Consider the following 26,718-nt stretch of genomic DNA (forward strand, 5'->3'; position numbering starts at 1 on the left):
CTCCTGTGTTTCAGCTTTGGATTTGGCCCTGCCTCTGCTTGTAGGTCGCCTGAAGGTGTCTCTTCTTCGCTCAGACAGGATGGGGTTAAAGGAGCCGCTGCCTCGGGGGCTCTGCCTCACTCAGGCCGGGGAGAGGGAGGGGTACGGAGTGCGGGCCGAGCCTGCGGTGGCAGAGGCCGGTGTGACGTTGCAGCAGCCTGAGGCGCGCAATGAGTTCTCCTGGGGAAGTTGTCCCTGGATCACGGGACCCTGGCAGTGGCGGGCAGCACAGCCTCCCGGGAGGGGAGGTGTGGGGAGTGACCTGTGCTTGCACACAGGATTCTAGGTGGTGGAAGGAGCAGCCTTATTGTCTCACGCCCGTCTCTGGGGTCGTGCTGATAGCCACGGCTCATGCCATTCTCTGGAGCTCCTTTAAGCAGCACTCTTAATCCCCTCTCCTCACGCACCAGGAAACAAGGAGGGAAGAAAATGTCTCTTGTGTTTCGGGAAGCTCCAGACTTTTCCCTGGACTCCCTCCCAGCCAGCCATGGTGCACTAACCCCTTCAGGTTGTGTTCACGCTGCCAACCCCAGTCCTCTACCTGCGCTCCGACCAAATCCCGAGCCTCAGCCCCCTGCCCCCGCCTGCCCTGGCAGCTGAGCAGACCAGCCTATCAGGCTGGTGAGTGCCAGTTGGCACCAATCCTGTGCAGGAATCTCTCCACTTTGCCCTCTGCACCCCTGCTGCTCTGCTCTGCTCTGTGGTTGCGAAGCTTCCTCCCTCTGCCACCAGTAGTCTCTGCACACGAAGGGGCTCCTTGTGTGTGAAAGCCTTCCCTCCTTCACAGCTCCCTCCCATAGGTGCAGGTCCCATCCCTACTCTTTTGTCCTTTTTCTTTTTTCTTTTGCTCTACCCAGGTACATGCAGAGTTTCTTGCCTTTTGAGAGGTCTGAGGCCTTCTGCCAGCATTCAGTAGGTGTTCAGTAGGAGTTGTTCCACGTGTATATGTATTTCTGACATATCTGTGGGGAGAAAGGTGATCTCCGCGTCTTACTCTTCTGCCATCTTCCTCAACTCCCCCTCTATTTCTTTTTAAACAGAGAGGACAAAGGAAAAATAGCAAACGAATGATTTACCAGAAGAGGTGGATTTAATCTTTTCTCATAAGCTTGGATGTGAGGCAAATTCCATGCTGTTGCGGAGGGGCTGAGCCTTCTGTACTATCACCTGAACCTACAGAGCTAAAGAAAGGCTGGTCTTTCCCACAGACAACAGGGTACGAGCCTTTGACAAAACAAGGATATGACAGACTTGGATTAATAACTCTTTATTAAGAATTCCAACTCCAAACAGTAGAAAGCAGCAACAACAACAACAAAAAGTCCTCAGAAGAACTTAAGGCTCAGCTTTTGCCACAACTATAAGAGAAACGGAAATAGATTGACTTGACTGAGAATGAGGTAGATGGGTGTAGAGGGATCAGCGAATGGTGTATCGTACATAGGGGACCTCCACATCGTTGCCGCTCTCGTCGTTGCAGCACAGCTCAAGCACCAGTGCTTGAATGTGGTGTCCCAGCTCTTGCTTTGATACTCGTCTCACTATTGCTGTTATCCTGGGGTGAGGAAAAAGAGGGTCTGTGAAGAAGAAAGAGAGGAAAGGACTTACAGAGACAAAGTTAGGAGAACAGTGAAGATGAGTTGCATAGCTAGCTGATGCTTCCCACCCCAGGCAGGACCTGTTTCTGTTTGCACACTGACCCAACTCAAGCCTGAGTTGATCTTTGATCTTACTTGCTGTCATGAAAAAGGAGTAGAGCATGGATACACCCTGGAACAGCATGGTGATCTCTAACTTGTGCTCTGGCTGAAGAGGGTGGAAAGGAGGAGGGGCAACAAGGTCACTGGGATGGACAGTACCAGTAACCTGGGCAACCACCACCACAAGTGCAGCGAGTGAAAGGGCCTTACCTTAAAGTAGTCAAGGAACTGCTTGAGGGGCATCTCTTCACCATTAGGCTGCAGCCCCTGTACCTCAAAGCGATCCCACAATGTCCACTGCTGGTTATAGTACACTGGGACAAAGCACAGAGTAAAGCACAAAGAGTAAAACGGGAGCAAGCCCAGATCATATGCTCCTCTTTATTTCACAAACATGCCAGTTCCATTCCTACTTTGCACAGGTTCAATGAACAAAGGCTACACAAAATTAAACAAAGCCTCTCACCTGGTATGATGAAAACCAGAGCCAGTTCTATGGAGATAAGATACACACAACCTCTACACGCACACACACACACACACACACACACACATAGCATCACTCACTGATGGGCAACACCAAAGGTTTCTATAAAAGCAAGCCCTTACCTGATGACGGTGTGGGGCAAGGGGCTCAGAGAAGCTGAAAAAGGGCAGGGCCAAGTTGATGAAGCTGTTCTTATAGGACTCAAGCTGTTGGTGTCCCTGCACTACCTTGTACAGCTCCAGACATGCAAGGCCAACTATAGCTGCTGTGGTTGTGGCAATGGCTGGAATGATCTTCCCTGCAAACAACTTGCTCTGTAACGCAGAAGGTGATGAGCAGACGCAGTTGTTAGAGACGTTCAAGGTCTACAGAAGAGGTCAAACATGGTGGACTCAAACTTGGAAAAGGGTGCAAGGTTAGTTCTAGACTACTGTTACCTTATGCTGGTCAGCAGTGGGGAATGTTATAGTTCTCCGCCCAGAGATTGGATGCAGCCACAATGAAATCCATATGAAAGATGCTGTCATCATCCTCTTGTGAGTGGAGACAGAGGAAGAACAGGAGAGACAGAGTTAAAGGAAAAAAAGGTTTCCTGAATACTGGGACCTGAGGTATATTCACCTAAATTACCTGCCAGACAAGCCAAATACTAGCCCAGACCACAAAAGATAATTGGGCCATCTGATGCATGGGAAATGGGTTTGTGCCCCGGTCTGGGAAGATCCCACATACCGCAGAGCGTCTGGGCCCATGAGCCATGCCCACTAAGCCTGAGCATCCGGAGCCTGTGCTCTGCAAAGGGAGAGCTCACAACAGTGAGAAATCCATGTGCTGCAAAAAAAAAAAAAAAAAAAATTAACAAAATTACAGGCAGGCTTGTAATCCCCACAAAAGCTTAGGATGGCTCAGCCCATTCTCCTACACTGTTGAAGGTCCCCATCACAGCACCTTCTCAAAGTTGATGGGGTACATCTTGAACCCAGGGAGGCTCTCTGGGCTGGGCAGCATGGTCTCGAGCTCCTGCAGGCGTTTATCAGCTGCAGAAAGGGAGGTAGTACATGTTAGGCCTTAGATATATGTGAGATCCCAGGCCAGTGTCTGAGGTGCAAGCAGGAGTCCAGGGTGGGGCAGAGATGTTCAGGCAGATAAAGGATTTGAAAAGGAGAGACATCATGGGAAAGAGAAAAGAATGGGGAAAGATAGGGCAGAAAACACCTCAGAAAAGAAAAAGGCAGACAGGTGTGTGGGACATGGAGATATATCTAGAGACACTGAGGAAAACAGGTAAAGCCACTAAGAAAGAATATAGACAGCAGCACTAATCATAAAACAGGTGAAAGCACAGAAGTTGTTAACTGATGAATGAGTGGATAGAAAAACTGATCTATCAATCAAATGAAATATTAAGCCTTAAAATCCATTCAATGAAATATTAAGCATTCCAAAATGGAAGTCTACTATATTTAAAGTTGGTTAAGATGGTAAATCTTTTGTGTTTCTTACCACAACTTAAAAAAAAGGAGGTCAATGAGAACATACTGAAAGAGAAAGACAGAAAGAGAGAAGGGGAGACATGAAGGAAGATATAAGGGAAAACAGGAGACAGAGGGATAAAAGATACAGAAAGGGGCATAGGGGAAAATGCACAGACAGCAAAGAAGAGAGTAATATTACATGGGATAGACCTCAGAAAATTTGAAGAGAGAGACCAAGGAGAATAAATGTGAAGATTAAGAGAATGTTCAGAGAATGAGAAAGTACAAAATACCTGAAAGGGAGACATGTAGGGAAATAAAGAAAATATACAAAGAGAAACATGAGAGAGTAGTTGTCTGGGAAGGAAAATGCGGGAGATATATGAGGAGGGGACAGATATACAGATGAAGAAATTGAAGGATATATACAAAGAAGATAAAATGTAGAGGAAGACTTACAGGGCATGAGACAGGATACGGGAGAGGTGGGAAATTTGAGTTGGGGGGTAGTTATAGATGGAGAGATGAGTAGGGCTATCTAGAGGGAGAGAAGAGGAGGGCTATCTAGAGAGGGAGATGAGGAAAGATATATGGAGGTTAAAAATAGGTTAGGCCAGGGCCCTGGGAAGATGGTGGAAGAGTAAGACACGGAGATCACCTTCCTCCCCACAGATACACCAGAAATTCATCTACCTGTGGAACAACTCCTACAGAACACCTACTGAACGCTGGCAGAAGACCTCAGACACCCCCAAAGGCAAGAAGCTCCCCACGTACCTGGGTAGGGCAAAAGAAAAAAGAATAAACAGAAAAAAGGATAGGGACAGGACCTGCACCAGTGGGAGGAAGCCGTGAAGGAGGAAAGGTTTCCACACAGTAGGAAGGCCATCCGCAGGTGGAGACTGTGGGTGGCAGAGGGGGAAAGCTTCGGAGTAGCAGAAGAGAGCACAGCCACAGGGCAGCGGAGGGCAAAGTGGAGAGGTTCCCGCAGAGAGGATCAGTGCCAACTGGCACCCACCACCCTGAGAGGCTTGTCTGCTCACCCGCCGGGGCGGGCAGGGCTGGGAGCTGAGGCTCGGACTTCGGTCGGAGCACAGGGAGAGGACGGGGGTTGGCGGCGTGAACACAGCCTGAAGGGGTTAGTGTGCCACGGCTGGCCGGGAGGGAGTCCAGGAAGAAGTCTGGACCTGCCGAAGAGGCAAGAGACTTTTTCTTCCATCTTTGTTTCCTGTTGTGCAAGGAAAGGGGATTAAGAACGCTGCTTAAAGGAACTCCAGAGATGGGCGCGACCCGCGGCTAAAAGCGTGGACCCCTGAGACGGGTGTGGGACGCTGGGGCTGCTGCGGCCGCCACCAAGAGGCCTGTGTGCGAGCGCAGGTCACTGTCCACACCTCCCCTCCGGGAGCCTGTGCAACCTGCCACTGCCAGGATCCCAGGATCCAGGGACAACTTCCCCGGGAGAATGCATGGCTCAGGCTGCTACAACGTCACGCCGGCCTCTGCCGCCGCAGGATCGCCCCGCACTCCGTATCCCTCCCTCCCCCCGGCCTGGGTGAGCCAGAGTCCCCCGAAGCAGCTGCTCCTTTAACTCCATCCTGTCTGAGTGAAGAACAGACGCCCTCTGGTGGCTAAATCCAAAGCTCAGACCCGGGAGCTGTGAGAATAAAGAAGAGAAAGGAAAATCTCTCCCAGCAGTCTCAGAAGCAGCGGATTAAAGCTCCACAATCAACTTGATGTACCCTGCATCTGTGGAATACATGAATAGACAACGAATCATCCCAAATTGAGGAGGTGGATTTTGAGAACAGGATTTATGATTTTTTCCCCTTTTCCTCTTTTTACAACGAATTAACCCAAATTGAGGAGGTGGACTTTCAGGGCAAGATTTACGATTTTTCCCCTTTTCCTCTTTTTGTGAATGTGTATGTGTATACTTCTGTGTGAGATTTTGTCTGTATAGCTTTGCTTGCACCATTTGTCCCAGGGTCCTGTCTGTTTTTTCTTTAATTTTTTTAATAACTTTTTTATTTTAATAACGCTATTATATTTTATCATACTGTATTCTATTTTACTTTATCTTCTTTCTCTTTTCCTACCTTCTCTTCTTCCTCCCTCCCTTCTTTCTTTCCTCACTTCCTTCCTTCCTTCCTCCCCTCCCTCCCTCCCTCCCTCTCTCTCTTTCTTTTTCTTCCTTTCTTTCTTTCTTTCTCTCGTTCTTTCTTCTGCTAATTCTTTCTTTCTACTTTTTCTCCCTTTTATTCTGAGCTGCAGGATGAAAGGCTCTTGGTGCTGCAGCCAGGAATCAGTGCTGTGCCTCTGAGGTGGGAGAGCCAAATTCAGGACACTGGTCCACAAGAGACCTCCCAGCTCCACATAATATCAAATAGCAAAAATCTGCCAGAGATCTCCATCTCAACACTAGCACCCAGCTTCAGTCAACAACCAGCAAGCTACAGTGCTGGTCACCCTATGCCAAGCAACTAGCAACACAGGAACGAAACCCCACCCATTAGCAGAGAGGCTGCCAAAAAACATAATAAGGCAACAGACGCCCCAAAACACACCACCAGACATGGACCTGTCCACCAGAAAGACAAGATCGAGCCTCATCCACCAGAAAACAGGCAACAGTCCCCTCCAACAGGAAGCCTACACAACCCATTGAAACAACCTTAGCCACTGGGGACAGACACCAAAAACAACAGGAACTACGAACCTGTAGCCTGCAAAAAGGAGACCGCTAACACAGCAAGATAAGCAAAATGAGAAGACAGAAAACAACAGCAGGTGAAGCAGCAAGATAAAAGCCCAGAAAACTTAACAAATGAAGAGGAAATAGGCAGTCTACCTGAAAAAGATTTCAGAATAATGATAGTAAAGATCATCCAAAATCTTGGAAATAGAATAGACAAAATGCAAGAAACAGTTAACAAGGACTTAGAAGAACTAAAGATGAATCAAGCATCAATTAGAAACACAATAAATGAAATTTAAAATACTCTAGATGGGATCAATAGCAGAATAACTGAGGCAAAAGAATGGATAAGTGACGTGGAAGATAAAATAGTGGAAATAACTGCTGCAGAGCAGAATAAAGAAAAAAGAATGAAAAGAACAGAGGACAGTCTCAGAGACTTCTGGGACAACATTAAATGCACCAACATTCGAATTATAGAGGTTCCAGAAGAAGAAGAGAAAAAGAAAGGGAATGAGAAAATATCTGAAGAGATTATAGTTGAAAACTTCCCTAATATGGGAAAGGAAATAGTTAATCAAGTCCAGGAGGCACAGAGAGTCCCATATAGAATAAATCCAAGGAGAAATATGCCAAGACACATATTAATCAAACTGTCAAAAATAAAACACAAAGAAATCATATTAAAAGCAGCAAGGGAAAAACAACAAATAACACACAAGGGAACCCCCATCAGGTTAACAGCTGATCTCTCAGCAGAAACTCTACAAGCCAGAAGGGAGTGGCAGGACATATTTAAAGTGATGAAGGAGAAAAACCTGGAACCAAGATTACTCTACCCAGCAAGGATCTCATTCAGATTTGATGGAGAAATTAAAACGTTTACAGACAAGCAAAAGCTGAGAGAGTTCAGTACCACCAAACCAGCTTTGCAACAAATGCTAAAGGAAGTTCTCTAGGCAAGAAACACAACAGAAAGAAAATACTTACAATAACAAACCCAAAACAATTAAGAAAATGGGAATAGGAACATACATATTGATAATTACCTTAAATGTAAATGGACTAAATGCTCCCACCAAAAGACACAGATTGGCTGAATGGATACAAAAACAAGACCCATATATATGCTGTCTACAAGAGACCCACTTCAGACCTAGAAACACATACAGATTGAAAGTAAGAGGATGGAAAAAGATACTCCATGCAAATGGAAATCAAAAGAAAGCTGGAGTAGCAATTCTCATATCAGACAAAATAGACTTTAAAATAAAGACTATTAGAAGAGACAAAGAAGGACACTACATAATGATCAAGGGATTGATCCAAGAAGAAGACATAACAATTGTAAATATTTATGCACCCAACATAGGAGCACCTCAATACATAAGGCAAATACTAACAGCCATAAAAGGGGAAATTGAGAGTAACACACTCAGAGTAGGGGACGTCAATACCCCACTTTCACAAATGGACAGATCATCCAAAATGAAAAAAAATAAAGAAACACAAGCTTTAAATGATACATTAAACAAGATGGACTTAATGGATATTTGTAGGACATTCCATCCAAAAACAACAGAACACCCATTTTTCTCAATTGCTCATGGAACATTCTCCAGGATAGATCATATCTTGGGTCACAAATGAATCCTTCATAAATTTAAGAAAATTGAAATTGTATCAAGTATCTTTTCCGACCACAATGCTATGAGACTAGATGTCAATTACAGGAAAAGATCTGTAAAAAATACAAACACATGGAGGCTAAACAATGCACTGCTTAATAACGAAGTGATCACTGAAGAAATCAAAGAGAAAATCAAAAAATACCTAGAAACAAATGACAATGGAGATACGACGACCCAAAACCTATGGGACACAGCAAAAGCAGTTCTAAGGGGGAAGTTTATAGCAATACAATCCCACCTTAAGAAACAAGAAACATCTCGAGGGAACAACCTGACCCTGCACCTAAAGCAATTAGAGAAAGAAGAACAAAACAAACCCAAAGTGAGCAGAAGGAAAGAAATCATAAAGGTCAGATCAGAAATAAATGAAAAAGAAATGAAGGAAATGATAGCAAAGATCAATAAAACTAAAAGCTGGTTCTTTGAGCAGATAAACAAAATTGATAAACCATTAGCCAGACTCATCAAGAAAAAAAGGGAGAAGACTCAAATCAATAGAATTAGAAATGAAAAAGGAGAAGTAACAACTGACACTGCAGAAATACAAAAGATCATGAGAGATTACTACAAGCAACTCTATGTGAAAAAAATGGACAACCTGGAAGAAATGGACAAATTCTTAGAATTGCACAACCTGCCAAGACTGAATCAGGAAGAAATAGAAAATATGAATAGACCAATCACAAGCACTGAAATTGAAACTGTGATTAAAAATCTTCCAACAAACAAAAGCCCAGGACCAGATGGCTTCACAGACGAATTCTGTCAAATATTTAGAGAAGAGCTAACACCTATCCTTCTCAAACTCTTACAAAATACAGCAGAGGGAGGAACACTCCCAAACTCATTCTATGAGGCCACCATCTCCTTGATACCAAAACCAGGCAAGGATGTCACAAAGAAAGAAAACTACAGGCCAATATCACTGATGAACATAGATGCAAAAATCCTCAACAAAATACTAGCAAACAGAATCCAACAGCACATTAAAAGGATCATACACCATGATCAAGTGGGGTTTATTCCAGGAATGCAAGGATTCTTCAATATAAGCAAATCAATCAACGTGATACACCATATATACAAATTGAAGGAGAAAACCCATATGATCATCTCAATAGATGCAGAGAATGTTTTCGACAAAATTCAACACCCATTTATGATACAAACGCTGTAGAAAGTAGGCATAGAGGGAACTTTCCTCAACATAATAAAGGCCATATATGACAAACCCACAGCCAACATAGTCCTCAATGGTGAAAAACTGAAACCATTTCCACTAAGATCAAGAACAAGACAAGGCTGCCCACTCTCACCACTCTTATTCAACATAGTTTTGGAAATTTTAGCCACAGCAATCAGAGAAGAAAAGGAAATAAAAGGAATCCAAATTGGAAAAGAAGAAGTATAGCTGTCACTATTTGCAGATGACATGATACTGTACATAGAGAATCCTAAAGATGCTATCAGAAAACTACTAGAGCTAATCAATGAATTTGGTAATGTATCAGGGTACAAAATTAATGCACAGAAATCTCTGGCATTCCTATACACTAATGATAAAAAATCTGAAAGTGAAATCAAGAAAACACTCCCATTTACCACTGCAACAAAAAGAATAAAATATCTAGGAATAAACCTACCTAAGGAGACAAAAGACCTGTATGCAGAAAATTATAAGACACTGATGAAAGAAATTAAAGATGATACAAATAGATGGAGAGATATATCTGGTACCTGGATTGGAAGAATCAATATTGTGAAAATGACTCTACTACCCAAAGCAATCTACAGATTCGATGCCATCCCTATCAAACTACCACTGGCATTTTTCACAGAACTAGAACAAAAAATTTCAACATTTGTTTGGAAAAACAAAAGACCCTGAACAGCCAAAGCAATCTTGAGAACGAAAAATGGAGCTGGAGGAATCAGGCTCCCTGACTTCAGACTATACTACAAAGCTACAGTAATCAAGACAGTGTGGTACTGGTACAAAAACAGAAAGATAGATCAATGGAACAGGATAGAAAGCCCAGAGATAAACCCATGCACATATGGTCACCTTATCTTGGATAAAGGAGGCAGGAATGTACAATGGAGAAAGGACAGCCTCTTCGATAAGTGGTGCTGGGAAAACTGGACAGGAACATGCAAAAGTATGAGATTAGATCACTCCCTAACACCATACATAAAAATAAGTTCAAAATGGATTAAAGACCTAAATGTAAGGCTAGAAACTATCAAACTCTTAGAGGAAAACGTAGGCAGAACACTCTATGACATGAATCACAGCAAGATCCTTTTGGACCCACCTCCTAGAGAAATGGAAATAAAAACAAAAATAAACAAATGGGACCGAATAAAACTTCAAATCTTTTGCACAGTAAAGGAAACCATAAACAAGACCAAAAGACAACCCTCAGAATGGGAGAAAATATTTGCAAATGAAGCAACTGACAAAGGATTAATCTCCAAAATGTATAAGCAGCTCATGCAGCTCAATAGCAAAAAAACAAACAATCCAATCCAAAAATGGGCAGAAGGCCTAAATAGACATTTCTCCAAAGAAGATATACAGATTGCCAACAAACACATGAAAGAATGTTCAACATCATTAATCATTAGAGAAATGCAAATCAAAACTACAATGAGATATCATCTCACACCAGTCAGAATACCATCATCAAGAAATCTAGAAACAATAAATGCTGGAGAGGGTGTGGAGAAAAGGGAACACTCTTGCACTGTTGGTGGGAATGTGAATTGGTACAGCCACTATGGAGAACAGTATGGAGGTTCCTTAAAAAACTACAAATAGAACTACCATATGACCCAGCAATCCCACTACTAGGCATATACCCTGAGAAAACCATAATTCAAAAAGAGACATGTACCAAAATGTTCATTGCAGCTCTATTCACAATAGCCCGGAGATGGAAACAACCTAAGTGTCCATCATCGGATGAATGGATAAAGAAGATGTGGCACATATATACAATGGAATATTACTCAGCCATAAAACGTAACGAAATTGAGCTATTTGTAATGAGGTGAACAGACCTAGAGTCTGTCATACAGAGTGAAGTAAATCAGAAAGAGAAAGACAAATACCGTATGCTAACACATATATATGGAATTTTTTTAAAATGTCATGAAGAACCTAGGAGTAAAACAGGAATGAAGACACAGACCTACTTGAGAATGGACTTGAGGATATGGGGAGGCGGAAGGGTAAGCTGTGACAAAACGAAAGAGAGGCATGGACATATATACACTACCAAACATAAGGTAGATAGCTAGTGGGAAGCAGCCACATAGCACAGGGAGATCAGCTCGGTGCTTTGTGACCGCCTGGAGTAGTGGGATAGGGAGGGTGGGAGGGAAGGAGACGCAAGAGGGAAGGGATATGGGAACAGATGTATATGTGTAACTGATTCACTTTGTTATAAAGCAGAAACTAAAAAAAAAAGGAATGTTGTAATGTTTTCCCTAATGTAAGAGCCTGGGGGAAGTAAATCTGTCTTCTAGGATTTCCTCCCCAGAACTCAGAAATTTAGGCGTTGTTTTAGCTCTTCTACACTCTCTCCACCCAATCCTGCCTTCCTGTTGGGGATCAAACCTCCCTATTGGCTATCTCATATCTTTCAACTGCCTGCTTTTTGACATCATTCTCCTACCAAACCTACTACCACTTGGTAGAGTCTTGGGGTTTCTGTAGAGTTGTCTGTAAATAAATTTGGATCATCACAAGTGACCAGTGACCAGTAACCAGTGACCTTTGTACTGGACACATGTGCCGTTCAGCTGCAGCCACTCAGACATCCTCTGGTGTTGTCTCCTCATCCCTTGTATGTGTTGATGTTTCCTCTTCTTCTCTGAGCATGTCAGATCTTGATCAATCCAAAGGTCCCAACGTGATCAAAGCCAAAGACACCAGAGCCATTAAGGTGAATCAGGTGCAGGAAAAGCCAAGTGTCATAAAGGTTCCCTCTGATCAACCCAGGAAGAACAAACATAAAGCCTCTGAGCCTATCAGTGGTGCTCCCAAGGCCAAAATCCAGCCAAAGAATCCAGAGTGCCTGTTAGGGGGAGAAGTGGTTCTCTGCAATGCTGCAGTCAGTGACAGGGCTCCTGTGAACACGGCCAAGCATTCTAAAGGCAAACCTCAGAAAGCTGCATCCAGAAAGATCAGCAAAACTAAGAGCCACGGGCAGGAAAAGACCACAAGGACCAGAGGAAGAAAGAAGGCTGAAGACAATAAGCAGTCAGGGAACAAAGTCAAGGCAGAAGAGAAGCCAACAATTCCCAAGACAAAGCGAAAGAAACACCAAACAGAGCTTACCCAAGAGAGCTTTAAAAAAACCTCGAACCTCCCTAGGCATGCGCATGCTGGAGTCTGTGAAGGTTTTTCATGCACTGGGGGAGAAGAATGATAAGAAAACTGGGCTCTCTTCCTGTCAGGTCTTGGGAAATTCAAGCAACCCTAAGGACCCCCAGCCACCCCCAGCTATCCAGCCATGGTGGCATACCCCACATGAGGGTAAGAGCCCTGAGAAAACTCAAGTCAAAACCCAGAAACCAGACAGCAGTGCTGAAAGAGTGTCCATCTCCATCCCAGTATGAGCTGCCTCCTCCTGGGAAGGTCAAGTTGATACCTCTGCCTTTTTCTGCCTGGGACAAGCCTCAAGCTCGACCTGCTCCTTGGAGGCCACAGTCTCTGGCCTCACATCGGCCTGCTGTGGCAGACCATGCCCAGCCTGCTTCTACTAACTCAGCTCAACCTGCTGCAGCCAGTTCATCCCAGCCAGCTCCTGCCTCTTTGCCAGGTCCTGCCAAACCAGCTCAGACAACTGTGACCAACCCAACCCAACCAGGTTGGACTGACCATACCCAGCCTAGTGTTCCTCAGTCTGCTGCTCCTAGGCCTGCACCCTACAAAATTTCATCTTGTGCTTCTCTCCAGCGGGAGCCTGTTCCCCCTGCTGTAACTAAGCACCAGTCCCCACCCAAGCTCCAAACCCCATTTCTACTCCAAGACTTCAGCAAGCAACGAATTCCATGCAGGGAACCCAATGTTCCTGTGTCAGTCAGGTCAAAGCCCATCGAACAAGAGCAGAGGCCAGAGCGGGAGGCCATGAAGAGGCGGGCTCAACAAGATCGTGAGAATGCTGCCAAATACACCTCTCTGGGGAAACTGCAATTTTTCATTGAGAGGGAAAATGAAATGGAAATTGCTGACTACTACGGATATTTAAACTAAGAGCTGCTAGGATTGTTGGTGCCACCTTGGGTACCAGCTGCTCTTCCATATATAGATAAAATACGTATAAATTTCTCTATTTATTTTGATATATTTTAAAACAATAAAACAATAAATAAATGTAATAGAATTAATAGATGAGTAATAAACCCTTTGAATTTTGAAAAAAAAAATAGGTTAGGCCTTCCCTGGTGGTGCAGTTGTTGAGAATATGCCTGCCAGGGCGGGGGACACGGGTTCGAGCCCTGGTCTGGGAAGATCCCACATGCCGCACAGCAACTAGGCCCGTGAGCCACAACTACAGAGCCTGCGCGTCTGGAGCCTGTGCTCCGCAACAAGAGAGGCCGTGACAGTGAGAGGCCCGTGCACCACGATGAAGAGTGGCCCCCGCTCGCCGCAACTAGAGAAAGCCCTCGCACAGAAACAAAGACCCAACACAGCAAAAATAAATAAATAAATAAATAAACATAGGGTAAAGAGGCATACCAAAGGAAGGTGGGGAGGTGGATGAGGAGATCTATAATGAAATGAAACAGGGAAGAAATCAAGGCAGAGAGACTACTGGTAAAGATCATATCCATTTGTCCCTGCATATGGACACAAAAAGAAACAGAGGAAAGAACAAAACAAAGCAAACATACACACAGAAAAGAGATGGACCACTGGTGCACCTGAGGGAGAAACAGTGGGAAGAACAAAGTAGTAGCACATCAGAGAATTTGCCTCAACTAACCAACCTTATTTTAAATTGGAAGAAGCAAGGACCAAAGGACAGTGTGGATAAATCTCAGGCCTGAGATCTCAGAGCAGAGCCAGTGGCAAAACACAAGCACAGGGGAGGCCTGCATACATAGGTGATAAGTAGGATGCTAGCTCTAGGCCAACTAGTTAAACACCCTCACCAACACACGAAGTGGTCTGCAGCTCCTGATCAGAAACATGGATCTTGACTCCAGACTTCAGGGTGAACTCAGGGACCTGCACAGACTGAATGAGTATGGTCACAGCAGCTCGGTCCTGAGAGCCCCTCAGCCCATAGGTCTGGGCAAACAGGTTGGTAGCAGCTATCATGTAGTCCAGATGCAGGGGCCAAGAGAAGGCAATGTATGGAGGGGTAAGCATATCAGTACTCACCTAAGGAGCCGTAGCCTCCTTCCCATCCATGTACCCACATTTGAAGGAGGAGACTTACATTGCTGACATCAAAGATGAGCGGGTGTGGACAGTGTTTAGGCCCAGACCAGAAAGGGGCTCCTGAGCTTGTAAGCTAAGAAAACAGAAAGATTGGGGGGAGTGGGACATGAGAGAAGAGGTCTTTCTGATAATTGTGACTCCTCATTTTCAAGCCCGGAAGTCCCAACTTAGTATATGGCTGGGCACTCACTTTGTGCCAGACACAGAGCTATTTATGAAACTTTTATAGATTGCCAGGCAGGTACTAACATACTTACTTTATTAACTTAATAAATATCAATTAGCCCTCATAAAACTCTCATGAAGTTAGGTCACTATTATTCCTACTTCCTACATGAGGATACTGAGGCACAGAGAGAAAATACATGATTAGTCCCAATATCAAATGCAGTTGAGACTTGAACCCACCTAGGTCCTGTGCTCTTAACACCAAAATTTCTCTTCTACAATATCTATAGCCCTGACTGGGAATCTGGAATGACTCATGTCATATCTGAGGGAAACAGGTACCAAGTATCTTGCCTGAGAGAACAGGGATGGGCAGGCAGAGGAGAGAGGTCAGGAGGAACAGGTCTTTGACTTCAAAAATCACTGGCTTAATCATTTAATGAGATCTCTGGGACTTGGTGGGCTTGCCACAACTGGATTAACTGCAATGAATCATGTCAAAAGTGTGTAGCAAACTGCTTTCAGTAAGCCTATTCTGACAAATGGACCCCACAAGAGTGTAATACCTGGTTCGGAGGAAAGTTGTGCAGCAGCTGTCTGATGTTGTTGGAGTACTGGGTGTGCCAGTGGTAGTAAGCCCACGTCACACAGTCAGCCCAGGTATGTGGCTGCTGAAGCACCAGGCTGCGCTGCACAGTCTCCAGCACCTCCAGGGGTTCAGTGCCTGCCAGGTGCAGTGTTTGCTCCACAAACATTGAATCCCTATCAAGAATTAGAGGGGACACAAACTCAAAATTACACAGTGATCCCAGAGTGAGCTTAACACCATGAAAAGTCAGTGCTGACTCCCAAAGGTATAAGGCCCAAGGAATTATTAGTTTATTTGAAAAGTAGGCCAGGTCCTAAGTGTTACACTGGTTACAGAATGCTTTGACTGACAGGCAGGGGACACAGTGAGCGAGGATTTGGACAGAATTACTCACATTAGGTACTGGTTGACGTTGTCTGCTGGCTGCTTGAAGAGACCTTCAAACTCATCCTGAGCCCACTGCAGACAGAGCAAATCAACACTACGTGGGTTATGGGAAACAAATAAGTTTATGTAGACCTTAGGAACACCATCAGGAAATGCAGCAAATAGGAAGAGCATGGCTGTTATGGGAGAACAGAGGAAGGAAGCCCTCCCAATGTGACTCCTCAAACTTGTCAAGCCCTCACCACTTCAATGTAAAATCCAATGATCTTAATCTGGGAAGAGGTTAACACACAAGTGTACATTCATGCAGAATTTATTAAGATGTACACCTTACCTTAGGTATGTGAGGCCTCAATAAAAGAAAAAGTTCACACCAAGAATAAAACATGAACGATCTCTATGCAGGTTCTGGGGACTGGGCAGAAAGTAAGATAGAGGTTTGACCCCTGTGAATTCAGAGGTCGATAAATAGTCACTGGTGAAGTGATCTGGAGCATCCTGATGCTCGAAATCCAGGTTCAAAGGCCAGCTCTGTCACAGTTTTGTGACCATCAGGTATATCTTTACTTGTTTTTTCTCATTTTAAAGACATACACTGTAACAGTAAAACTACACCTCATGGAGTTAATATGAAATAAGCAAACATGTACACATTTAAAGCTTAGTTTGAAAGTCACAAGGACATATTAAGTGTAAATGCTTTACAAAAGTCCTGTGAGAGTTACTACCATCATTCCAATTTTACAGATAAGGAATCTGAAGCATGAAGATGTTAAGTCCAAGGGCACATAGTATATTTGTTTTAAAAGCCTTTTTATTGGCCCTTCTGCATGCTGGGTAGAGAGAAACACAGTAATAGAACCATAACCTAGTAGAGGTTTTATGTATATAGAAATGAACATGCACACAAAAACACATCTCTTTCTCTCTCCATCTCTCTGTATCTAAACACACACACACACACACACACACACACACACACACCAACATGGGATGTATGGACAGGGAGAAAGACACATACTGAACTGAGTCCACAAGTATAAACTCATCCATTCTGGAAGGAAAAGTGACTGAACTGTTACTGCTCATTTTCTTCCTGTTCCCATACTTCCTAAACATAGCCTCAAAGACTGCATTAAGAATCATTTTGATAAAAGGATGGTTATTTGTGGTTTGAAAGGGGACTGTAATTAGGGCCAAGTTCTGAGGGCCAGTTAATGGGGTGCTTTTACTTTGTCAACCTACATGATAGGTATGCTGTTTTGTATGTATGTGTACTATATAAACACAACTATGCTGACAAGCTATTAAACATATATTGGGAAACAATCAAAAAAGTAGTCCTAAATATGGACTTAATATTAGCAAAATAGTATCCTGTACACAAAGAAACACATCCTCACCTTTTAGATATACACTTCTTACATAAAGTATTTCACATGGTATAAATAATACTTCCCTGTATGTTTCCAAAATAAAAATTTCAAGTTAAAGAAAATCATTTTGAAAAGCTTAGGTTGCTAGGTTTAAAGTGAGTGAAGGAGAGTTAAAGAGAGGGCAGATATTACATACACTGAGGCTTCATCATCTGAATAACAAGAGTTTGGCAAATGAGACACTGTCCAGGTACCTATCTGTTCCACCTCTTACTCCCTGCAAGGCTGATCACCTGCAAAGTGTGCTCAACGGCATTCAGGAAGTTCTTCAGTGTGTAGATGGGGATGGACTTCTCAGGAGGGTCCTGGCTGGAGCTGTATGACTCTGTGAGGAAGGGGATACTACTTCCACATTACCCTTGGTACCCAGTGTGCCTGACTCCAGAAGAGGCTTACGGTAGAACACACAGCAGCGGTCCATATACGTGCCTGTGAGAAAGGTGCAGCAGGTGAGGGTGGGGGAAAATAATATCAGGATAGGACACAGTGACACACACTCCCTAAAACACACACATTACTCTCGCCTTGTCCTCACCGACCCGCAAAACTCACGGGCATCCACACTGTCCGAGGCACTGCCCACACCATCCAGCTTTTGGAAGAAGTTATCATCATACACATGCTCTGTGTGAGGGCCCACACAGTTCTGATGGCTCATCACCCGGATATGTGGATTTATCTGGCTCACAGCTGCAGCAGCTGTATCAGACTTCAATTTCTGGATAGGGATGGAGAAACAGAACTGTCATTCATATAATCACCCAACAAAACTTTACAGAGCTGTTCTGAAAATTGATTTACGCAATGATGCACAAGACCTAGGCTCTGAGGTCAGGAGGCTCTGTGGTCTATGATAAATGCCACACAGCTTGGGCTGGGACAAATGAGGAATGGGGTGAATAAAAAAGGAAAACAGTGATACAATAGGAGCCAATGGGTTTAGTATCTGTTCTTTTGTCTACCGAACATCCATTGTTTTTACTTACTAGCACCCAGAGTTGGAGTGCATTCACCCAAAGAAAACCAAGGTCCTCTGAACTTACAAAAACAAAAAGGATCCTCTGAAAGTACAAGTCAGATCACATTCCTCTCCTCACAGCCCTCTATTGATTCCCACTCTCACTAAGGGTAAAATGAGCTGCTCCCTATTACTTTTACAACCTTCTCTCATACTGTGGGCTGTCTCTGTCTCTATTCCTTAAACACAGCAGGCATATTCCAACCTCAGGGTTTTGCTCATACTGTTAACTTCACCTGGCATACTCTTCCCTGAGATTTCTTCCTGTTCTCATATATCATCTTTAATTCTCTGTGGATATACCACCTTTCCAATGAGGATTTCCTTTACCACACTGAAAACCACCCTCTCATGGCATTTCCAGTTCTATATCTTGTTTTTCATTCTTGCCCCTACACAGTATTTTTCACCTTGTTATGTTCTAACCACATACTGTGCTATTGTATTTATTATTTGCTGTAGCAGTTCTCCAAACTAATGATGTTAAAACGAAGTTTGTGGGGGGTTTTTTATGTGAGGCACAGCTATCAAGATTTCCTACATTAGACATTTAAACTCAGAAAATTTTTAAATATTATTACTCCGTTTAAAATTGGAGGGGCTTCCCTGGTGGTGCAGTGGTTGAGAATCTGCCTGCTAATGCAGGGGACATGGGTTCGAGCCCTGGTCTGGGAAGATCCCACATGCCGCGGAGCAACTAGGCCAGAGCCACAACTACTGAGCCTCCGCGTCTGGAGCCTGTGCTCCGCAACAAGAGAGGCTGCGGTAGTGAAAGGCCCGCGCACCGCGATGAAGCGTGGTTCCCACTTACCACAACTAGAGAAAGACCTCACACAGAAAGGAAGACCCAACACAGCCAAAACTAAATAAATAAATTAATTAATTAATAAAATTGGAATAATTCCATTATATAGTACAAATATTATGAAAAACACTCCAATACAAATCTTTAATGATAGGAGTCAATCTGTATTTACAGTTTTGCAAATTTTAGTTATATAATATCTTAGAAGATAGCTGAATTTTCATTATCTACTGCCTGTAATGTATTACATGTTTTGCTTGAAAGATGTAAGGGACATCCAGCCTTACCAAAAAATATTTCAATAACATTTTCAGATGATTGTTGATATTTTTTTTAAAATACATCAAAACTTGACATGTGATAGTAAAGTTTAGTTGCAAGGTAAAATACTGATCCACAGCAATATCCACTGTCTTTCTCTGTATTTTGAATGGTTCTTTAGTTAATGCACAACTCTGTATCATCATGAATTGGTCTGGTCATTTGGAAAATACTGTGTATTTGGGTTACGGACAGCCTCCTAGAGCAGAGTGGAAAATTACCCTTTCACCTGATAAAATGAGGATAAAAAGGACATAATGTCTTAGTATTCTTAAAAGAGTTGTGATCTTTTGGACTTGAGGAAAGAGTGCTGCCAACCTCCACTGCATTAGAGAATCTCTCATTTACTATGTCTTCCCACTAGACAAAAGCAGAAACCTTTCATTTGCTATCTTATATATTCTAACTACTTAAGTAGTACCTAGTATTTGCATGACAAAATGAAAGGAAAGATAAACACTGGCCAGGCAAAATAACACTGAACTTTACAGAGACGCCCCAGATAGATCCCTCTATAATCTAGCTTCCAGAGTTCCACATTAGCCGTAACCAAAAACCAAAGAAAAAAAAAGATGGCTGGGGACAGTTTTAAACTCACAAATGAACGATGTAATAACTTTTCAATAAATATCTCCTGGAAGAAAGAGTGAGTGGTAGAGAAAAGAAATAAGGTAAGAACTGAAGGAAAGAGACAAACAAAAAGTCCTAAGGTGGGCTTCCCTGGTGGGGCAGTGGTTGAGAGTCCACCTGCCGTTTCGGGGACATGGGTTCGTGCCCTTGTCCAGGAAGATCCCACATTCCATGGAGCGTCTGTGCCCATGATCCATGGCCGCTGGGCCTGAAGGTCTAGAGCCTGCGCTCCACAATGGCAGAGGCCACAACAGTGTGAGGCCCGCGTACCAAAAAAAAAAAAAAAAAAGTCCAAAGGCAATAAGACAGATAACCAGAAAAAGACAGGGGAAAAGTGAAAAACAAAGCTGAACCACATACCATATCCATTCCACTCACCTTGATATCCCAAGGTCGGAACAGAAACTGTCGATTCAGATTGGATTTTACTATGGTGTCCATGTCTGTAATGGTGATTGCCACACCCTCCCCACAGCCTAGCCCAGTCATGGCAAAGGTCTTGAGTAGCTCACAGCCAACGGCCCCTGCACCCACCTGGGAGGTGGCCAAGAAGAGAGACACAAGATGGTTAGGGTCACTGGGTAACAAAACCACTCCTCACTACCCCTGCAGAGGGCAAGAGAGGGTAAGAGGATCTATGACTGCATATTTAAGTCACAGTGCCATAAAAATCCATGGTCCTCTAAGGAAAGAGGCACAAGACCAGGATATAAAGGACCTGGTGTGAAGAAAATGGAAGAGGGATGAGATGAGGGTACAAGCCAACACCATCCCTTGTACACCATGAGGAGACTCCAGAAGAGGTGGCCAGAGCCTAGGGGACCTAAAGGTAGCTTTTGACCACAAGGTTCTCTCACCAAGAAGTATCTCTGCTTACCCAGCTTCTCTTGCAGGTCAGAGCCAAATACAGCCATGTGCCCATCATAATGGTTCTGGCACTGAGTCATGTGAAGGGAAGAGAGGGTTAGGGAAAAGCCACGTTAAAAAGATCCACAATAATGTCTTCTCCATGGGCCCAAATCACATATTGGAAGGCACGTGTCCTCTGTGAAGGCCTCTTTTTCCACAGGGAGACACTCAATGGCATCAAAGTACAGCTACTGTATAACAGGCATAAACTTTCCAGAGCAGCCCTGAGGAGTCGGTTAGAAAGAGAATGTGATCACTGGTTAATCAGAGCTGGAAAGCAAGCAGCAGGGCCGGAAAGGAACCTGGCCCAGGCCCAGCACTGTCCATCTCCACTCACGCTGACCTTCATAAACTCCTGGGCAGCCACACAACCAGTGAAGGAATTGATGGGTGCCAGATCCCCAGGGGCCATATAAGCCGGCTTCCGGATGAGGTCTTCATCCAGACTGTTTTGCTGCACTGCTGGCAGAGTTTCAGCATTCACAGCCTGTGCTAGGGTCACCAGTTCCGTTGCATCCTCCTGGAAGGAGAAAAAGAACAATCACACCACTGTGGGGAGAGGGAGAGGTAAAAAAACTAAATAGATGAAGAGGCATAGAGCAGCTTTGGCTCAAGGACCTGGCTGGCTTGCCCACCCATCTACCTCATTGTGGGGCCAAGGAGAATGGCCATGCTGGGCACAGAACTGGTGCAGGGCCTGGAAGCCAATGGGTAGCTGAGGAGGGCGAGAATACTTGGCAAAATCTGTTATCACAAAGTCCGGCTCTGCCAGTGAAGTGGGCAAGGATTTCTGTGGAGAGCAAGATATCAGAACAAAAAAGGAAAAAACGTAGAGATGCCTGGAACCCTACAGCACACTCTCCTGCTCATACTCACAAAGCTTATCTTCTTAGTTACTTTGACCTGACTGACAACGCCTCCACAGATGTAGTCAGAGAAATTGGAGGTATCACAGATACTAAAGGTGTAGGGACCTGGGGGATGAAAAGAATGAAGGTTTATATGTCAATTCATTCCCTCCCAAGATCAACAGCACTATCAAAACAGGAACGGGAAAACCTCCCACCTCCTTTCTCCCCAAACCCCCTCCCCCATATAGTGGGAGTTTGGAGTTAACAGATGTAAGCTATTATATATAGAATGGATAAAAAATTATATATAGAATGGATAAAAAAGGTCCTACTATAGAGCACATGGAACTCTATTCAGTATCCTGAGATAAACCATCATGGAATAGAATATGAAAAATAATGTGTATATAGATAACTGAGCCACTTTGCTGTAAAGCAAAAAGTAACACAACATTAAACATTAAATCAACTATCCTTCAATTAAAAAATAAAAATAAGGTATCGTACACCATAAAAAACAAACAAACACAATGCTGATTTCTTCAGACAGCACAGGCACCCTATGTCTAAATGCCACTCTAGAGAAAAAGTAAGCCCTGAAAGGATCCAATGGCAACTACATAATTTCTCTAGAACAAACTCAAAAATATTAAAGGAACACAAAACGCAACTCCAAAAAGCTAACATTCACAATTACCTTCCATCCATCAAAAATTAGCAGAACACAGATCTGTGGCTTTAGTCTTCAAAAATTTGTAAATTTTTGGCCATTATTTCTTCAAAAACTCTTTTGGCCCCCTCCTTTGTTGGGAATTTCTTTGACATGTGAAATATATTTACAATAGTTGTTTTAATGTTCTTGACCAGTGATTTTACATAACAGATGTGATTAACAAATTAACACACAAGAAAAAATTAGGAGATTTAACAAAGTAGAAGAAACTATCCAAAATACAACAAAGACGGGGAGAAAAAGACAAACAAGTCAAGTGCCTTAATATACATGTAATTGGAGTTCTGGAAGGAGATAATGGGGTGGCAGTGAGCTGCGAAAGTAACATTTTCAAAAAAAATAAGGCCAGATATTTTCCCAATTTGATAAAACTATAAAACCATAGTTAATATAAATTTAATAAACTGCAAAAGAGACACGGAGAAAACTATACTAATGTATATCATAATCCCATTAAGATCAGTGATAGCGAAAATAAACACATTAAATACAGAGAAACAAGAATAAGAATAGCAGACTTCCTGTGGAAAATAAGGCAGGAAAGACAACAGAGCAATATCTTTAAAGCAATGAATTCTAAAATGCTACACTCTGTAAAGACATCTTTCAAAAACACAGGCAAAATGAAATTTCAAGCATGAAAAAGCTGAAAGAATCATCACCAGCAGACCCCATTCCACAACATATGTCAAAGGCTTTCTTCGGCAGAAGAAAAATTGCATCAGATGCAAATCTGGAGCCACAGAAAAGTATACTGGAAATGGTGATTATGTGGGTAAAAATAAACTTTCTTAAATCTTTTCAACAATATAATTGTGAAGTCAAAAATAATGTATTGAGAAGTTTATAACATACATAAAATATATGAGGACAGCAAATGGTGAACCAGAAAGTGGAAATATTTTGTTGTAAGTTTCTCTTTAATATGTGTGGTGATGAAGTATTACTTAGAGATTGTTATACTATACATTCTAAAACAGTTTAAAAAAGAAAGAAACAGAGTCAATGGGCCAAAAAATAATAATGGAATCAAACCCTAGTGGTATAAACCTTTTCTGCCTGTAGCTCAGTTCACATGTCTTTATTAAAGCTACCTGGACCCGTCTCTTCTAAGTCCCAAGTCAGATTTCAGAGAGGCATCTCCTCTTGGACTTTGGTACAAGTCAAGACTACAGATATGTGTCAACCCTTGGGTTGTGGGTCAGCCCACACCACAGGGACAATTCTCTCTTTGATCTGGGCAACAATTTCTTGCTCCCCAGTCTTGGCATACCCAGGACTTTGATCTCTAGGGGATAGATGCCATTGAGTTCATTAATGCCCTGAACTTCTGTGAAGGACACGAAGTCACGCTCTCAAACCCGTGTCGGGCACATCCAGGCAGCTTACAACACCAGGGTTGTCCTGGATGGAAGAGAAGTAAAGAAAGCCTCAGAGGTAGGATCAGGGTACCAGGAGCATAAAGGAGGACTATGGCTACCCACATGCCTTCCAGAACCCCTGTGGCCAATCTCCTTACCTTGGTAACCAGAGGAATCATAGCACTGAGAGGCTGTTCCCCATTGGAATCCGTCAGGATCATCTCCTCTCCAAAGTCACCGAACAACTGCCTGTAAAAGGAGACACGAGGACTGGTGCCTGAGACCCTTCGAAATAGTGAACACTTCCTAGGAAAGCTTAGCCATCACTCCCGGCAGTCAGTGCTCATGCTAACTGGGGAGAGGTGAACATGGAGAATGGAAAATCTGGTGGGCTGAGAGTAGCATTACGCCACTGGGAGCCAGGGGGTCTTAGCCTGGGCTTGGGAGGAGCTGGGGATAAAGGAAGAAGCAGGCACTCAACCAAACAGACCCCGAGTGTCTGCCACGACCAGCTTGATTCCATGGCTGTGACAAAACACACCCACCCGCAGCTGGCCCTCCAAAGGAGAGCTGGTGAGGAACACAACCTGTAACAAGAAGGAAGCTCATGCAAAGGGACTGGCATTGGGGTGAAGGGAAATAAGAAAATAAAGGAGAAAGGCAGGCCAGGGGTTGGCAGAATGGCAGGACTAAAGCTTACTGGTTCAGACCTTTTCTTCAAATATTTACAAAGTATGTGTGTCATACTCAGTGAGGGTAAAACTCAATGAAGAGAAATATGAAACCCCAGACTATGACAAGAAAAGTAAAGCAGTATTAGGAGGACAGAATTTGAAGACCAACTAATTCACTTATTTGAAAAACACCCATTCCTGCCTGCCTACAACCCTGCATGTCCTGGGAGTCAAACAATGAGTCACAGTCTGTTCCCAGTTAAAGTTTGGGTTTATCCCCAAATCCTACAATCATTTGCTTCAATTCTCAAATAAAACAAAACAGAACAAAGCAAAGCCTGCTCAGCAATGATATGTAGGCAATCTTTGAATTCCCTTCCTTATTCACCAGGATAAGTTCCTACTGCTGCATCAGGAGTTCCAGTGCCCAAGTTCTCTGGGAAACGCAAGGGCACGCACCCACAGGGCTGGTCCATTAAATAAATACTGAACAAACCAACCAGGAAAAGGATCTGAGAATGCAAGTCAGGAGGCAGGGTGATGCTGCAAAGTACCTGGAAACCACTAAGTAAGTCATCAACAGGGGCCCCAGTGTAGGTGGTGACGGGCACATAGCTGTTGAGTTCAGCAAGGTAGGGCTGTGATGCCTCAGCCTGGTTCTTACCGATGTCCTCCTCCCTTAGGTAGAACTACAACAAGGTACAAGAAGGAAAGAAGTGAAGTGAATGCAGAGACCAGGGGGTTTGGTGATTGGGCAAGGGGAAGGGATCCAGGAAGAGGTATCTGGGATGAGAAGTCAGCCCACTGGGCAGTGCCCTGGTCATGAAGGGTGACTGCTTTGACCCCACCAAGGATGATATTCTTCGCAATCTCCACCCCTAGGCCCTGAAGGCCCGACACTAGCACACTGGATGTCTGGAGATGCTTCATAGCCTCACGGCCCAGGACATACCTGCCAGATTTGAAGGAGACTCTGGGTCATGGCTTGGCCCACCCAACTCTATACTCTCTTTGCCCCCCTCCTGCTTCACATTCCCAGGCTCAGCCATAGTCACCACTGCCAGGAGTAAAGACCCTCACCTATGTCTGGTGCACTGCCTGTTTTTGGCATTCCCTAGGAATGGAGGGGAAAAGAGTTTCATCAAGACAGCAAAAAAACGCTTAAATAAGAGGTACTTTCCCACCAACCACAATACCATCCCACATCCAAGATTTAGGGAAAGGACACTCACGTTGGTTGGAAGGGCAATCAGCACATGGTTTTGGATCAGGCCCAGACATACAACGTTTCTTCGATAGTGGCATAGTGCACATCTTTAGAAAAAGGGTCAGAGGTGAGCCAGATACGGGGAGGTTTTTCTCTTTTGTTGGTGGTAACTCTGGTGGAGAGAAGGACTTAAGTACTAGCATCCTCATTTCAAGAACGGAAACATGAAGACATGCTAGGTACTAGAGCTACTCTGAGAGGGAGGAAAGAGGAGGCTGAGCTCAGACAGTTGATTTTCCCCAGGAATGGAGGATAAAAGTTTCAGGAAGATAACAGACTAAAAGAGTGAGTGAGCAGACACTGGCTAGATTGTGAAGTCCGGCTGGGCTTCTGTGACCACTGATGCAGAGCACCATGCAGGCTGAACAGATGCTGAGAAGGGGATCTAGTAGGAAGGAAGCGTGCTCAGGGAGGGGTTGTATAATAATGATATAGGGGCCTATGAGGCTGAAAGCAGAAGATGAGGGCTTGTGAATGAAGATATTGGCCACTTGAAAGGCCCTAGGGGAGACTATAAGGCACGATGTGGAGTACAGGATCTTAAAAGAAGGGAGGACAACCTGTTTCCTTTTGAATGCACAGGTAGAGCCCTGGGCAAGACTGGGAAGGTGAGTCTCTGATAGGGGTGGTTAGAACCAAAATCTGAAAGGGTCTATCAAATACTGGTGCAGGGAAGGGGGACTGGGAAAGGATGTCTGCCAGATTATGTATCTGAAGAATTCCTACCTGGTATCTGGTCCCCCGGGAGCTTCTGAGAGAAGATACTTGGGATTATCTGGAAAGAATTCTGAGACGATGAAAAGGGGGTATTTTCTAAGAGCAGATATTGGGTTAGTAGTAAAGCATTTTAGTAAAGGACAATGTCAGATTCGGAGGTGTTTTTGATGGAAAATGCTAAAATGGAGTTTGGGAAGGTCGACGACTAAGTAGAAATGCTAGGTGTAGGGACACTTCTTGAAGATGCCATAGAATGGAAGGTCTTTAACGGCAGGTAATAAAGGTCTTTCAAGGGAAATGCTAAAAAA

At 43.8% G+C, this 26,718-nt stretch overlaps 2 pseudogenes across 2 annotated transcripts; one reads left to right on the plus strand and one right to left on the minus strand.

Annotated features, from left to right (window-relative positions):
• Nucleotides 1-1,458: 1,458 nt before the first annotated feature.
• LOC308609498 (ubiquitin-like modifier-activating enzyme 1) lies at nt 1,459-25,537 on the minus strand (annotated as a pseudogene). Its single transcript has 24 exons — nt 25,482-25,537; nt 25,210-25,378; nt 24,981-25,115; nt 24,229-24,339; nt 23,911-23,997; nt 23,665-23,795; nt 21,684-21,781; nt 21,451-21,597; nt 21,151-21,327; nt 20,927-21,031; nt 20,756-20,836; nt 20,277-20,432; nt 17,677-17,842; nt 17,358-17,553; nt 15,696-15,760; nt 15,279-15,474; nt 14,543-14,617; nt 14,253-14,484; nt 3,175-3,263; nt 2,664-2,757; nt 2,349-2,540; nt 1,950-2,051; nt 1,745-1,845; nt 1,459-1,594 (listed from the first exon to the last, which is right to left on the minus strand). The product of its transcript is annotated as a ubiquitin-like modifier-activating enzyme 1 (transcript).
• LOC308608849 (uncharacterized protein C2orf78-like) lies at nt 11,882-13,350 on the plus strand (annotated as a pseudogene). The gene has a single exon. The product of its transcript is annotated as an uncharacterized protein C2orf78-like (transcript).
• Nucleotides 25,538-26,718: the final 1,181 nt, after the last annotated feature.

The sequence above is a fragment of the Mesoplodon bidens genome, assembly GCF_964165515.1.
Source record: "Mesoplodon bidens genome assembly, chromosome: X".
NCBI lineage: Eukaryota > Metazoa > Chordata > Mammalia > Artiodactyla > Ziphiidae > Mesoplodon > Mesoplodon bidens.